The sequence below is a fragment of the Heteronotia binoei genome, chromosome 1 (assembly GCF_032191835.1).
Source record: "Heteronotia binoei isolate CCM8104 ecotype False Entrance Well chromosome 1, APGP_CSIRO_Hbin_v1, whole genome shotgun sequence".
Lineage (NCBI taxonomy): Eukaryota > Metazoa > Chordata > Lepidosauria > Squamata > Gekkonidae > Heteronotia > Heteronotia binoei.
In genome coordinates, this window is record NC_083223.1 from 191636994 (window position 1) to 191652489 (window position 15496).

A 15496-nucleotide genomic window follows, 5' to 3' on the forward strand; every position below is an offset into this window, starting at 1 on the left:
CAGAGAGTCTTATTATCCTTAAAACCTCTCATTGACTCACTGATGTCACTCATTTTTAATTGATGCCTAAAAAGTGGTAGCTGCACATTTACTCCCCCAGATGAGATTTTAGCAAGCCACTGAGCATTAAAAATAGTATCCCTAAGCATGCAAACAATGCTGTCAACTGACATTCCACTTTCCCAAAACAATGATTTTGGGCCAGCTATCACTTCTGAGACTCACCTAAATAGCTTGCAAAAATCACTGAAGAGATATATAGTTGCATGCATACAGAAATGCTAATTTTGTGAATCAGTGGATATGATAACAACTGGAGGAAAATCTAATAGGGTCCTTTGGATCTTTCCAAGTTGCTCAGAAGGAAACGGGTTGCTGATTTAGTTGTTTTGCTTGTTTTGCTTTGCAATTGATATATTTGACCTTGGATGTCATGGAGGAGTTCCATGGACAGTGAGTGAAGTGTTGTTTGCTGACTTCCCCCTCCTACTGCAAACCTCCAGCTCCCCTGTGCTGTTTATGGTGGGGAGGGTGACTAGTCACCCAGGAGCAGTATTTTGGTCTGTTAAATGAAGGAAAAGGCAAGAAACTTCCGCTCCACAGAAATCACTTCAGTTTTGAAAATCCTACATAGGAGCTAATCCTTTTGTTGTTGTTCAGTCGCACAGTCGAGTCCGACTCTTTGTGACCCCATAGACAAAGTCATGCCAGGCCCTCCTGTCTTCTCCCATCCTCTGAAGTCTGCTCAAATTCATGTTAGTTACATCAGTAACACTGTCCAGTCATCTAATCTTTTGCCGTCCCCTTCTTCTTTTACCTTCTGTCTTTCCCAGCATCAGGATCTTCTCCAGGGAGTGCTCCCTTCTCATTTGGTGGCCAAAATATTTGAGCTTCGGCTTCAGCATCTGACCTTCCAGTGAACAGTCTGGGTTGATTTCCCTTAGGACTGACTGAGTTGATCTTCTTGCAGTCCAAGGGACTCTCAAGATTCTTCTCCAGCACTACATCTCAAAAGCATCTATTCTTCTTCACTTGGCCTTCCTTATGGTCCAGTTCTCACAGCCATACATTACTACTGGGAATACCATCACTTTGACTATACAGACTTTTGTTGGCAGGGGGATATCTCTACTTTTTATTATACTGCCTAGGTTTACCATAGCTGTCCTCCCAAGGAGCAAACGTATTTTAATTTCATGGCTACAGTCACCAGCTGCAGTGATCCTGGATCCCAGAAATATGAAGTCTGTCACTACTTCTATGTCTTCCCCTTCTATTTGCCAAGGAGTGATGGGGCTGAATGTCATGATCTTAGTTTTTTTGATGTTAAGTTTCAAGCCTACTTTTGCGCTCTCCTTTTTCACCCTCAACAAGAGGTTCTTTAGGTCCTCCTCACTTTCTGCCATTAGAGTAGTGTCATCTGCATATCTGAGGTTTGGAGAAAGGTTTGGAGCATTGGAGAAAGTCCGGAAAGGGTAACTAGAATGATTAAAGGCCTGGAACACTTTCCCTATGAAGAAAGGTTGAAACACTTGGGGCTCTTTAGCTTGGAGAAATGTCGACTGCGGGGTGACATGATAGAGGTTTACAAGATAATGCATAGGATGGAGAAAGTAGAGAAAGAAGTCCTTGTCTTCCTTTCTCACAATACAAGAACTCGTGGGCATTCGATGAAATTGCTGAGCAGACAGGTTAAAACGGATAAAAGGAAGAACTTCTTCACCCAAAGGGTGATTAACTTGTGGAATTCACTGCCACAGGAGGTGGTGGCGGCCACAAGCATAGCCAGCTTCAAGAGGGGTTTAGATAAAAATATGGAGCAGAGGTCCATCAGTGGCTATTAGCCACAGTGTGTGTATATATATATAAAAAAATTGCCACTGTGTGACACAGAGTGTTGGACTAGATGGGCCATTGGCCTGATCTAACATGGCTTCTCTTATGTTCTTATGAGGTTGTTGATGTTTTCCCTGGCATCTTAATTCCGTCTTCTGCTTCATCCAGGCCGGCATTCCACATGATGTACTCTGCATATAAATTAAATAAGCAGGGTGACAATAGACATCCTTGTCTAACTCCTTTTCCTATTCTAAACTAATCAGTTGTTCCATATCCTGTTCTGACAGTCGCTTCTTGACCCTTATACAGGTTTCTCAGGAGACATGTGAGGTGCTCTGGTACTCCCATCTCTTTAAAGACTTGCCACAGTTTATTGGGATCCACACAATCAAAGGCTTTAGTGTAGTCAATGAAGCAGAAATAGATGTTTTTTCTGATACTCCCGTGCTTGCTCCATAATCCAGCGAATGTTGGCAATTTGATCTCTAGTTCCTCTACCTCATTGAAACCCAGCTTGAACTTCTGGAAGTTCCTGATCTACATACTGCTGAAGCCTAGCTTGTAGAATCTTTAACATGACCTTGCTGTCATGTGAAATGAGTTCAATGGTGCGATAGTTTGAACGTTCTTTGGCATTATCCTTCTTTGGGATTGGAATATAAACTGACCTTTTCCAATCCTGTGGCCACTGTTGTGTTTTCCAAATTTGTTGACATAATGTGTGCATCACTTTAACAGCATCATCTTTTAGGACTTTGAACAGCTCAACTGGGAAACCGTCATCTCCGCTTGCTTTATTGTTAGTAATGCTTTCTAAGGCCCTTTAGACTTCACACTCCAGGATGTCTGGCTCAAGATCAGCGATATCACTGTCATGGTTGTCAAGGACATTGAGATCCTTCTTGTATAATTCTTCTGTGTATTCTTGCCACCTCTTCCTAATGTCTTCTGCTTCAGTTAGGTATCTACCATTTTTGTCCTTTATCATGGCCATCTTTGCGTAAAATGTTCCTTTGATTTCTTCAATTTTCTTGAAGAGATCTCTTGTGCTTCCCATTCTATTATTTTCCTCTATTGCTTTGCATTGTTCCTTCAGGAAGGCCTCCTTATCTCTCCTTGCTGTTCTCTGAAAATCTGCCTTCAGTTGGGTGAATCTTTCCTTTTCACCTTTGCCTTTCGCTTTCCCTCTTTCCTCAGCTATTTGTAAAGCCTCATCAGACAGCCACTTCGCTTTCTTGCATTTCTTTTTCTTTGGGATGGTGCAGATTGCTGCTTTTTGTATAATGTCACGAACCTCCATCCATAGTTCTTCAGGCACTCTATCAACTCTAGTTCCTTAAACCTATTCTTCACCTCCACTGTATATTCATAACGGATGTGATCAAGGTCAAACCTGAATGGCCTAATAGCTTCCTCAGTTTTTTTTTTCAGTTTAAGCCTGAATTTTGCAATGAGTAGCTCATAATCTGAGCTGCAGTCAGCTCCAGGTCTTGTTTTTGCTGACTGTAAGGAGCTTCTTCATCTTTGACTGCAGAGTATATAATCAATCTTTAGGTTGTTGGAAGCGGGTGTTTGCTATGACCAACTTGTTCTTTTGACAGAATTCTATTAGCCTTTGCCCGGCTTCATTTTGTTCTCCAAGGTCAAACTTGTCAGATGTTCCAGTTACCTTTTGACTTCCTGTTTTAGCATTCCCATCCCCCATGATGAGGAGGACATCTTTTTTTGGTGTTAGTTCTAGAAGATCTAGTTGTAGATCTTCATAGAACTGGTCCATTTCAGCCTCTTCTGCTCAGTGGTTTTGATAAATTACCTTCATTATGTCAGAACCATTCTATAATATAGTGGGTTCAACGCAAGGAAGAGGCAAGGTGGTAGTGATCATAGCTCTTTATTGCAGTGAAGCACAGTATAGGACTGCACTCTAAGACTGGAGAACTGGGCCAACGGGGTCAACTTATATACACTCAGGGTTCCCGTGCAAGCATGCTATTGGACCATTCAAACCAGCAGGGGGCCCGTAATTGGAGCAGAGCAGCAGGGATTTGGATCCTACTGTCCATGGTTCCCGACTCCCCAAACTCAGTCCTACAAGCTCCAATGAGCCAGGCAGGAACATCATTAAATATACACATTCCCATCCACTGTGTAGCCCAGGAAGTCAACTGTTGGGACCCCCAGCATACACTTCTCTGTCTTTACCTTAAGCCCCACTGCACTGAATCGCTGAAGCACTGTGCAGAGGAGGAATGCGAACTCCTTCTCCATTGCCACAGCGATCAGCACATCGTCAAAGAATGGCTGGACCCCAGGGATGCCTTTTAGGATAGAGTCCATTAAGTTGTAAAAGATCCCCAGGGCCATGCTGACTCTGAACTGGAGGTGCTTTACTCGGAAAGCACTCCGGTGAGTCACTATTGTTTGGGTCTCTGCTGTGGTGGCATCCACGGGGAGTTGTTGGTATGCTTGAGCCAGATCCAACTTGCCAAAAATTTTAGCGTCCGCCAGGGATGCCAGAATATGGCTACCGGGGCCGGGTAGTCATGGTCCTAGAGCACCCTATTGATAGTGCATTTATAGTCTGCACAGACTGGGCTTCACTAGGCTGACGATAGGGGTCTCCCATCGTGTGTTGGTGACCGGCTCTAAGACTCCTTGTGCCATGAGGCAGTCTAGTTCCTCCTCGATTATAGGTTTCAGGGCAAAGGGAATGTGCCAGGTCTTCAGCCGTATGGGCTGCACATTGGGGTTAATCTGCAATGCCACGGGGTATATGTCCCTAGAGTCCCATCAAAAACGGTGGGAACTCCTCACAGATGCGCTGGAAGTCCATACTAGTGGGGGTCTGGTGGATTCCTGTCACCCGGATTCCCAAGGAATTGAATCAAGCCCAGCCCAGTAAGCTACAAAGGGCCCCTTCAACTACTAGCAGGGGTAGAGCTCCTGAGAACGATCCATATTGTACCTTAAAGAACACTACCCCTTGTATGGTGACTTCCTGTTTCTGGAAGTACTACACAATGACTGGGGAGGAGGCGCAGTCGGGGTCCCCCCTGAGGGCACAGTTTCTTTAGGGTCTGCGCTGAGATGATTGTATATGTGGCTCGATGTGTGATGGCCGTCGGTCGCTCCTTCTGTGACTTCTCATATGCTGTCACCTCCTTGATCGCCTTTTTTAGATCGGTGTCATCTTTCCCCATTAGCTTCTGACAAAGCTTTAAGTTGGAAGATGAACCAGTCCCTTGGGGCCTCTTCTAACCAGGGAAAATTACAGCGGAGTGCCAGCCAGCGCAGGGCAGCAACGTAGACTCCCATGGACTCATTGGGCCACTGGCAGCACTCAGAGAAATTGAAGCAGCGGGCCAAGACCATCGGCTGCAGTGCGAAATGGATCGTGAGTGCCATGATGATATCTTCAAAGGATGCTTCCTTGAGCCATGAGGCCCTGAGCCAGCTCCAGGGTGGTCATACCGCAAGAGCTGAGCAGCAACTCCTTCTTCTTGGGCCCATCAACCTTGTGGTACTTGATGTAGTACTCCAGACATTCCAGCCAGGTCTCCCATTGCTAGGGGCAGGCATCGTCAAATTCTGGCACCATTCCTGGTGTGGTGGCCATGTTGTTTGTGATGGCGGTGCAATGCGCGGAGCTGAAGTAGTGATGAGCAGTGCAGTGTCAGTTGCGAGGCTCGCTCTCCAGGATCCCACCTTCATTGCCACTATAATATAGTGGGTTCAACAAAAGGAAGAGACGAGGTGGTAGTGATCATAGGTCTTTATTGCAGTACAGGATAGTATAGGGATGCACTCTAAGACTGGAGAATTAGGCCAATGGGGCCAACTAATATACACTCAGGATTCCTGCCCAAGCACGCTATTGGACCATTCAAACCAGCAGGGGGCTCATGATTGGAGCAGGACAGCAGGGATTTGGATCCTACTGTCCATTGTTCCCAAGTCTCCAAACTCAGTCCTACAGGCTCCAATGAGCCAGGCAGGACCACCATTAAATATACACATTCCCGTTCACATACACTACACATTCAAATGCAGTAGTGTAGGCTAAGCAAGTATATATGCTGCAATAGCATATATAGCTGCTAGGCATTGTGCCACAGTGCTCACTAGGGCTGCCATTTGCCTGCTATAAGTGGGCAAACACCCACTGGCACTAACCATACCTTGCTAGCTCTCAGTTAAGCAGTGGGGGGAGGATTCGGGGACACAAAATAAGGCAATGTCACCTCTAGATGACGATGCCATGCTCTGCTAGGGCTGCCCACCAGCCTCTTTATTCCAGTGGGAGCAAAAATAGGAGGTAAAAACCATAGGGATTTGGGTGATTCCTAGACCACTGTGAAATCAATACTGGATACAACTGGAAGTGACGTTGCTACAATGTGCATCATGTGATGCCACCTCCCACTCTCCATTTTTGCTCCCACTACAGTGAAGAGCAACGGGAGGAGCTGAAAGGACCAGGAGAAAGTTCATTGTGGGCAATCTAGCAACCTATGCTCACCCCAACAAACTCCCATTAGGGACTAGCAATCCTAGTGGTCACAGTATTCTCCCTCCACTAACCAAATCATTCCCTATTATTTCTTGTCGCATTTACAACAAGGTATAAGAGACGACCATTCAATTTATGAAACAGTTGCAATAGTACAATATATAATATTTTATAATAATAATTTTTTGTTCTATTTTGATTTTTTTTAAATATGCAGACATATATGTTAAATAAAAACCTAATCTTGTGAATACAAAAGTTCCCTTGAATTTACTTTAAAAAGCCACATTTTACTATGATCATCACAACTATGTTTTAACAGTATAACTAATTTAATGTTGCAGGTCAGAAAGAAATTCTCCTAACAAATGCAGTAACATGCTGTCTTTTCAACATTAAACAGCAACACTATGATCAAAAAAAGACACCAACATTCAACTAACAGTACAATCCATAGAGGGGCTGTAAAGCACTCAGGGAGTTGGCTATATTTTATGCTGCTGTTTCTTCGGAATACCTTGGGGTAAGGCTCAGACCATTTCTGCACCACAGTCTTCCTGCTTTTTCCTGGTGAATGAGATTCCTCAATCTGATGCTCTGACTTTGCAGCACTCCTTCTGCAGAAGGGTATTTCCTTCATGGTATTTTCTTTATATTTAGAACTCAACCTGTGGTATGTGTGTCACACTTCCTTTGAAGAGGGGCTTGGTAGCTGTTTTGTCATTTTTCGGCTCACCAACAAAACTTCTCTTTAAAAAATTTTTTGCGTACTTGCATAGTAACATTATAACATCATTGCATTGCATAGTAACATTATAACATCATTGCACTGCATGGTAACATAACATCATTGCAAAAAGTTCTGAATGATGGATGTAGAAAAGTTCAGTAGTGATTGGCTACTGGGATTCCCGTCATGAGGGGGACGGTGTTTGGGTATGTTTAAACTTCAAATACCCAGCTTGCCACAAGGATCCTCCATATTGATCTTCCCCTGCATCCACTTTTGAGAATTTTTTGTTCAAACTTCCCTGCCCCCACACAGCAATGTTCACTATTGGTGGAATTCTAGCCAGCACATTTGAAAAGGTCTGTGACATTGTAATTATCTCTTCTGTGCTTAACGACCATGCATGCCCAAGAATCATGGGGTACACCATGGTTTCCACCATTTCAAAATGGCTGTTGAAAATTCCCCAAAAGTATCCCACAATTATTGAACAATATACACCCATTCATAACAATGTTATTACATCCATTTAATATTCATAGAGCCCAAAGAATGGAAAATCTGCACTTTAGTTTCCACAATTACCAAACCAAATTATAGAACATATTATGTTATATGTATTATATAATTCTAGTAGTATCTAATAATGAATGACTGAACCATCATCCAAAACACAACAGGGAGCACTGGGGGAAGAGAAGGGGGGATGAAGAAACAACACAAGTGTAAGGCAATATAACTTACCTACAAAACATAAATTAAATCATGAAAGGAAAAGGAACTTCATGGATGTGCAGTTGCACGGAGAAGGCTACATGAAACTTTGCCACCAGTTTTCTTCCAACATTATAAAGTTGCAATATTGTTATGGAAAAACTAGAACCATAACACAATCAAAACTACATTTAAAAAAAATTAGCTCAGGGGACAACCTGGGGGGTGGAGAGGTGGGGTGAACACGCAACTCTGACAACACAAAAGGATGATGGGAAACAAAATTCAAATTTGGGAATTCCTCACTAGAAAACTGCCAGTTTGGGGGCTTAGAAATTGGGTATTATGTGAAGCAGACTTCAGATCTTGAGATAAATTCAATTGAGATGAGAATACGAGAGAAGAAGTATGTACCCATTGAAGTAATTAAGGTTTCCAAGAGAATCATGTACATACCTCACCTGTCAAATGGGAGACACAAGTTGAGAAGCAGATCAGGACCTTTCTTTTACACCTGCCCTTTGTCACTCAGTCTGAGAAACAGTTACCCAGAGTTCAGAGAGAAGAATTCCCCAGATTCTTCTTTGATTCATCACCAGTGTAAGGTTTCAACCATTCTCAACTCCTTTGCTGCTTCTATTTCTTCTCTTTTTGCTCTGTTATCACTGGTTGAAGAAGCTTCAAATAAAAGCAGGATCATGACTGCATCTAAATTTACTTCACTAGAAACCACCCAAAAAGGACAAATTCTTCCCTATACAACAATTTCACACCCCTGTTTTGTCGTCTGAATCTGTTTTCATGCACATCTTCATCCTTGTTCTTGGCATCAAAGTCTGCTACATCAGTGGTGTTCTCATTGTCTCTTAAATTGCTGCTGGCATCCCCATTTTCATTGCATATTTACAAATTTAATGGCTCAGCAGGCTCAATTGGTTTCTCAGTATGAACAGAAATGCTGAATACTCCACTTTGCTGCTTTTTGTCATGGTCTACAAGGAAAACTTTAATATCACACGGCATGTCAGTGCATTTTGATACAAGAAAAGCATGGTGTGATGGCTACATATTCTGGACTGGACACACTGTAATCACTGGGGAAGAGCCACAATCATATTTCCAGAAGTATCTTTTAATTGCTCAAAGCAGCAATGTTCTCTCCCCAATTCAGATTAAGATTATAGTGCAGTAGAAGGAGTCTCTCTGTCCCCCTGGGGGCTGTGGCTGTGATCCTTGGGCTGGTGATTCTGGCCTGGAGCTGGGCAGCATGTCCTTTGGGGGTCAGCTGCTGTTCCGGCCATTGCAACAAGGAGGTTGTGTGGATGGCAGACAGCAGCAGTGGAAGCACTGACTCTTCTTGCCCACAGGTTTCAGGGTGGTTGATGTGAAGGGTCAGCCATTAACAGGACTTTTTGGGGGGAGGTGCACTGGGAGGGAGTTGGGGGCAGGAGTGCAATCACTGGGGCAGTGGAAATTGATGGCCCCATTTCCAGGTGGTTCAAGAAGAAGTCCTTTGAGAGACCCTCTTGGAGTTTAATGGGCCTGAGAGACCAGTCCTCCCCCCATCAGGCCTTTGAAAGGCAAGGAATAAGGGGAATGGGGGACAGAGGGGAGATCATCATTTTTCTCAATGCAAAGGAGCCCATGCTGCTTTATGCATAATTGGTGCCCCACAAAAAAAAGTGCCCCACTAAATGAAAACTCCTGGCTATGTGCCCACTAAAGTAGTTCTTGTAACATCACTATTTATTTAGTTGTGTTGTAACAATCTTATTTGAAAAAAAAATTATAATAGTCAGGAGTGATTTTTATTGGAGGGGGGAAGAAAGTAATCACAATGCAATGACACATTATCAAAATCACGTGGAATGCCATAAAGAATGGGGGCGGGTGGAAGCAAGGGATGTATTCAGTAAAAGAAAATTGCATTACATTGTTATATATTTTTCGCGTTGCAACGCGAAACATGATTTGTTTAAAAAAATTACTCTATTTCAGGAAAATATTTGATAATTTTCAAAGGGAGTAAAATTAAGGAAGTATGACGAAATAACTGAGCGGAATCATGGGCGTGATGTGGGTGTGTTCTACTGATGCGAGAAGTTTGACAGCGCATTGGCATGAGTTCTGCACATAAATTTCGAGCCCCGAAACTGCACCAAACATACACTTCTCGCATTTTGCCGATGTCCTAAATTCGGGGCGACACTGCTTTGGAGGCGGGTCAAACTGCCGCCCTGGGTCAAGATATGCGGAAACCAACATCTGCCCCGGGGGAAACACAGTGCTGGAGCCGGAGCAAAGGCTAATGCAGAATCAGCCCCATTCACCACCTACTCTACACCAGCTCCACTCCACCAGCTCCATTCAAACACTTCATTTTCAGAGGCAAACAGGGTTGCCCAGTCCAATTCAAGAAATATCTGGGGATGTTGGGGGTGGAGCCAGGAACAAGGTTGTGACAAGCATGACTGAACTCCAAAGGGAGTGCTGGCCATCATATTTAATGGGACCGCACACCTTTAAAATGCCTTCCCTCCATTGGAAATAATGAAGGATAGCGGCACCTTCCTTTGGGGTTCACAGAATAGGACCCCCTGGTCCAATCCTTTTGAAACTTGGAGGGTGTTTTAAGGAGAGCCACTGGATGCTATGCTGAAAATTTGGTGCCCTAACTTAAAAAACAGGGGCCTCCAGAGACCTGCAGATCAATTCTCCATTATACCCTATGGGATTCGGTCTCCATAGGGAATAATGGAGTGCCCAGCAGACATTTCCCCCACACACTTTCTAATGACCCTGAGACAGGGGGAGGGCCTCCAAACCGAGGGATCCCCTAACCCACCTGGGGATTATAGCAACCAAAAAGAGTAACGTGGAAAATGGAACAGGTAGAAAGCCAGGAGGAATCTGCACCAAAACCAGCCTCAATAATTCAAGTATTTATACAAAACTTTTTTACATAAATAACGGAATTCTATATAAAGTGCAAACAACAGCCACACCCAAACGCAAAGTCCATATTTGTATCAGAAAATTAATACATTCAAAACTGGAACTCCAGGATGTGGTGTGATGAACCATGGAAATAGAGTCCAACGTTCAAGTCTTCTTATAGCCAGTGTAAGAAATGAAAGCAGAAAGGCACAAGTCGCAACAGGGATGCACGTAATGCCCTGTTTCACACAGGGCTTTTACAAGCTGCATAAATAAGAAGTTGAAATTCACTAGAAAGTTTTATAATTACAATATCAGCTAAAAAAAAAAACCAATAATATTAACATACCTTCAAAACATTCATACAATTCATTGGGGAGATCCAAGCTCCAAACATTCTTCAGACAAACGACGGTAAGAAGTAACAATTCATCATGCACTTATAAGTATCAGGTGTAATACACTGTAACTCTTCTTAAAGTCGTAGATAAGGTATCTACAGTAGCACATCTCATATATTAAAACCATACAGTAGAAAAGAAATTTTACATTTTACAAAGGATGAAAAACATTACAAAAAGCACGACAGGTCCCAATCATTATTTAGCCCATTAGGTATTAGAAAGTTGAGTTTAAAGATCCAGCGCATTTCCTGCCTCAGCAACCATTTGTTCATATCAACTTTTCCATGAAGCCAGACAGGAAACGTCTCCAGAACAAGGAATCTTAATTCATTGGGGTCATGATTTAATTCTCAAAAGTGTTCTACAAAGGCAGCCTCAGAAACAAAAATTTTAACACAAGATTTATGTTCCAAAATGCGAGTATGGACAGCTCATCTTGTACTCCCACAATATATTTTTAAACAGGGACATGCAATTATATAAATATACCCCTTAGTAGAGTAAGTTATGGTATCTTTCAATTTAATTTTGAGACCCGATATAGGGTGCTGGAATTCCTTAAATTCTAAGGATAATGGGCAAGTGGAGCACATTCCGCATTTATGGTGCCTGCCCATGAAGATCGGGGCTGGAGTTCTATTGAAGTCAGAAAGAACCAAGTGGTCAGACAAATTTCTAGTCCTATGATATTCTATTTTAGGAAAATTGTAGCATCCAGGAAGATCTTTCACTAAAAACCAAAAAATTTTAAGTACACTTTGGATGGGGTAGGAGAGTGGAGAAAACTGAAATGCACAAGTTAATCTGTTTTCAATTCTCGGATTGCCATCCTCCCTTTGAACATGTTTAGTTAACATCATCCACCAAGGCATATCACGGACTTTCTTGCAAGCTGTTTTTAAAGTGCAGTCAGAATAACCCCGCGATTTAAATTGTTTACAAATTCTAATTTTTTCTGTTTAAAAGTCTTCCAAATTAGTGGAATTACGTTTAGCTCTTATTAATTGTGAAAGAGATAAATTGTTTTATAAATGACTAGGATGCCAAGAGTCAAAAGTTAAAGGGACAGTTCTGTCAGTCGGTTTGCGATAAGGTTTGACAGCTAATGTATTGTCACTGCGTTTAAAAACCACAGTGTCCAAAAACGATACCCTATGAATATCAGCCTGATAGCTAAATTGAATGGACAGATGAACTTCATTCATCCACTTTAATAATGGATCTATGATACTCATGTCAGAAATAACGACCATCACATCATCAATATAACGCCGAAACCAAATCAAAGATATAAAAAAATGGATTAACGTGTGAATTTCAGTAAAATCTGTCTTCTAAGTAATCCATAAATAGACAGGCAACACTAGGAGTGAAGGGGCTCCCCATTGAAACACCCTTGACTTGTAAATAGAACTGTTCTTGAAACCAAAAAAAAAATATGCTCAAAAATAATGTCTATTAATTCCATAAGGAAATGAGTGGGTGGGGACCGATCTTGCCTGGAATCCAATGTAGTTTCCAAAACTAGCCTTGCCTCATCATGCAGTATATTAGTGTATAATGCCTTCACATCGAAGGACACTAAGACCACTTCTTTCGGTACTTGAAGACCTTCTATTTTAGTTTAAAATCAGTAGTATCCTTAATATAAGACCTAGAACAAATAACTAAGGGTTTGAGGAAATAATCAATATATTGACTAAGGGATTCCAGCAGGGAAGCAGAAGCCAATACAATAGGTCTCCCAGGGAGTGGGGGGGAACCCGTCTTGTGAATTTGGGGCAAAATGTAGAAAACAGGTGTGCGAGGGTTAGCTGATATTGTATTTTAGCTGATATTGTAATTAGAAAATTTGCTAGTGAATTTCAACTTCTTATTTACACAGCTTGTAGAAGCCCCGTGTGAAACAGGGCATTACGCGCATCCCTGTTGCGACTTGTACCTTGCTGCGTTCAATTCTTACACTGGCTATAAGAAGACTTGAACATTGGACTCTATTTCCACGGTTCACCATGCCACAACACAGAGTTCCAGTTTTGAATGTATTAATTTTCTGATACAAATATGGACTTTGCGTTCGGGTTTGGCTGTTGTTTGCACTTTATATAGAATTCTGTTAATTATGTTAAAAAGTTTTGTATAAATACTTGAATTATTGAGGCTGGTTTTGGTGTGGATGCCTCCTGGCTTTCTACCTGTCCCACCTGGGGACTGGCAACCCTAGAGGCAAAATACCTCAAAACACCAAAAGTCAGCAAGCAACATATGAAATGCTTTTTGGCTTGTAAATTCCCTAGACACATACAGCAGACCACCAATGGAAACAGCATGCTAGAGGAGATAGTCCCCCCCATGCTACGAACTGAGTAAAATTCAGAGGTTGGGGTCTGAATTGAAATTATTTATATTATTGGGGTCTGAATTGAAATTATTTATAAGTCTTGGCTGTTAAGAACATAAGAGAAGCCATGTTAGATCAGGCCAATGTCCCATCCAGTCCAACACTCTGTGTCACACAGTGGCCAAAAAAAAAATTATATATATATTTTTCCTTTTCACCTTTGCCTTTCACTTTCCTTCTTTCTTCAGCTATCCTTGGATAGGGAGCTATAAAACAGCATCCATTTGCTTGCTAAGAATCTGTGCTAAAACCAGAAGGTCAGAGGGCGGTAGGGTGGCAATTAATAGTTTTAACATTTAGATTGGATAATATGCATCAAGTTTGTTCTCATTTACAACCTCTTGTTTCAAATATATTTACAAGTTTTGCGGTTCACCTCTCCACTATCAAGTGTGGCCTCTAGGACTGCCATGTTTCCCCTGGCCACTGTTAGGGGACAGGGGGTAAAGTTGCCAGATCCTGGCTGGGAAATTCCTGGAGATTTGGGAATGGAGCCGGGGGGGGGGGCAGGAACCTCAGTGGAGCACAAGGCCATAGAGTCCACCCTCCACAGCATCCATTTTCTCCAGGGGAACTTATCTCTAACGTTTGGAAATGAGGTATAGTTCTGGGAGATCCCCAGGTCCGACCTGGAGGCTGACATTCCTAGTCTTCTAATGGTTAAAGCTGATTTAGAATTGTGCTTTATTTACTCATGTTTCTCAGCACTATATATCTGCTTATTTTATTTTCTGTAAACCTCTGCATCTTATTGATGGTTGTGTAAACATGTCTTTTTTCATGTATCTTGCATCTAATTCAGTTTGTAATTTGATGTGTAGTGTACTATTCAGAAGTGTCTTTCAATAAACTCTCTAATTCATTTCTATAACACTTTGGTATCCACATTTTCCAACTAACAGCAGCATACCCACTGAGAATCACAGAAAAATAGAGGCCTCTTGTTTAAGGAGACCAAATTAACAGGCCCTCCCACTATTTTTTCCACTGCAATGTTGAGGAGCTCTAGAAAAAAGCATCTATTTTTTCCCCTTTTGAAATTACAAAAATGCTTTTAGAAGTGAGGTTTCACAGGTATAGCATTCAATTTATTTAGGAACGAGTGAAGAATTGCTAAGAAAGCAGTTTGCAACTCTCTCCTGATTTCAAATTGGGTTTATTTGCAGTTTTGCTTCTATAAAACTAAGGCATTTACATTTTTAAATTCTATAAATATGTCAAATGGATATGTTGTTAAAGTAAAAAACAAGTTTAGGTTTGATAAGAAACTGTTTCATATTTCTATTTTCCCCAAAATTTCCATCCTCCCCCCGAAAACACCCCCATGGCTTCAATATTTCCAGAAATATTACCTTTCTAGCAATGAGACATTTCTCTTTTTTCTAATCCTTTCCAGTGTCAATATAAAGTTTGGGAGATTCTTCCCCTCTTCTCTGGATTACAGAGAACATCAAGGAACCCTGCCAGAAAGAAAAATAGAGTTGTCATCAATGAACTGTCAAGCACCTTGTCACTACCCCTTCCTTCTACCCACCATTTGCTGGAACACAGCATCCATTTTACAGAAGGCAAGCAATAATGTCAGTGGTGACATCTGAGCTACAAGCACTAAATCACCCAAGTTACTTCCTCTTCCAAAAATTAGTAACCATGACCCAACACTAGCTGTGATCTCATGACATACCATGCTCGGAATTGTTGCTGTCCCTCCAGACTTCTCATGCCTCAGAGACCAAAGGAAAAACAAATTCAGGCAGACTCACAGGGCAATCCTGCACACATTACTTTATCACACAACACATAACTAACCTAGGGAATTTCCCAGCCCACAATATGGTGATAGCCACTGGCTTTAAAAACAGATTAGACAAGGGTTAAGGTCTATCAGCAACTATTATCTATACTAGCTAAAGAAACTCAGAGGCCAGAGGCTAGGGATAAACAGGGGACAGCAGTTACTT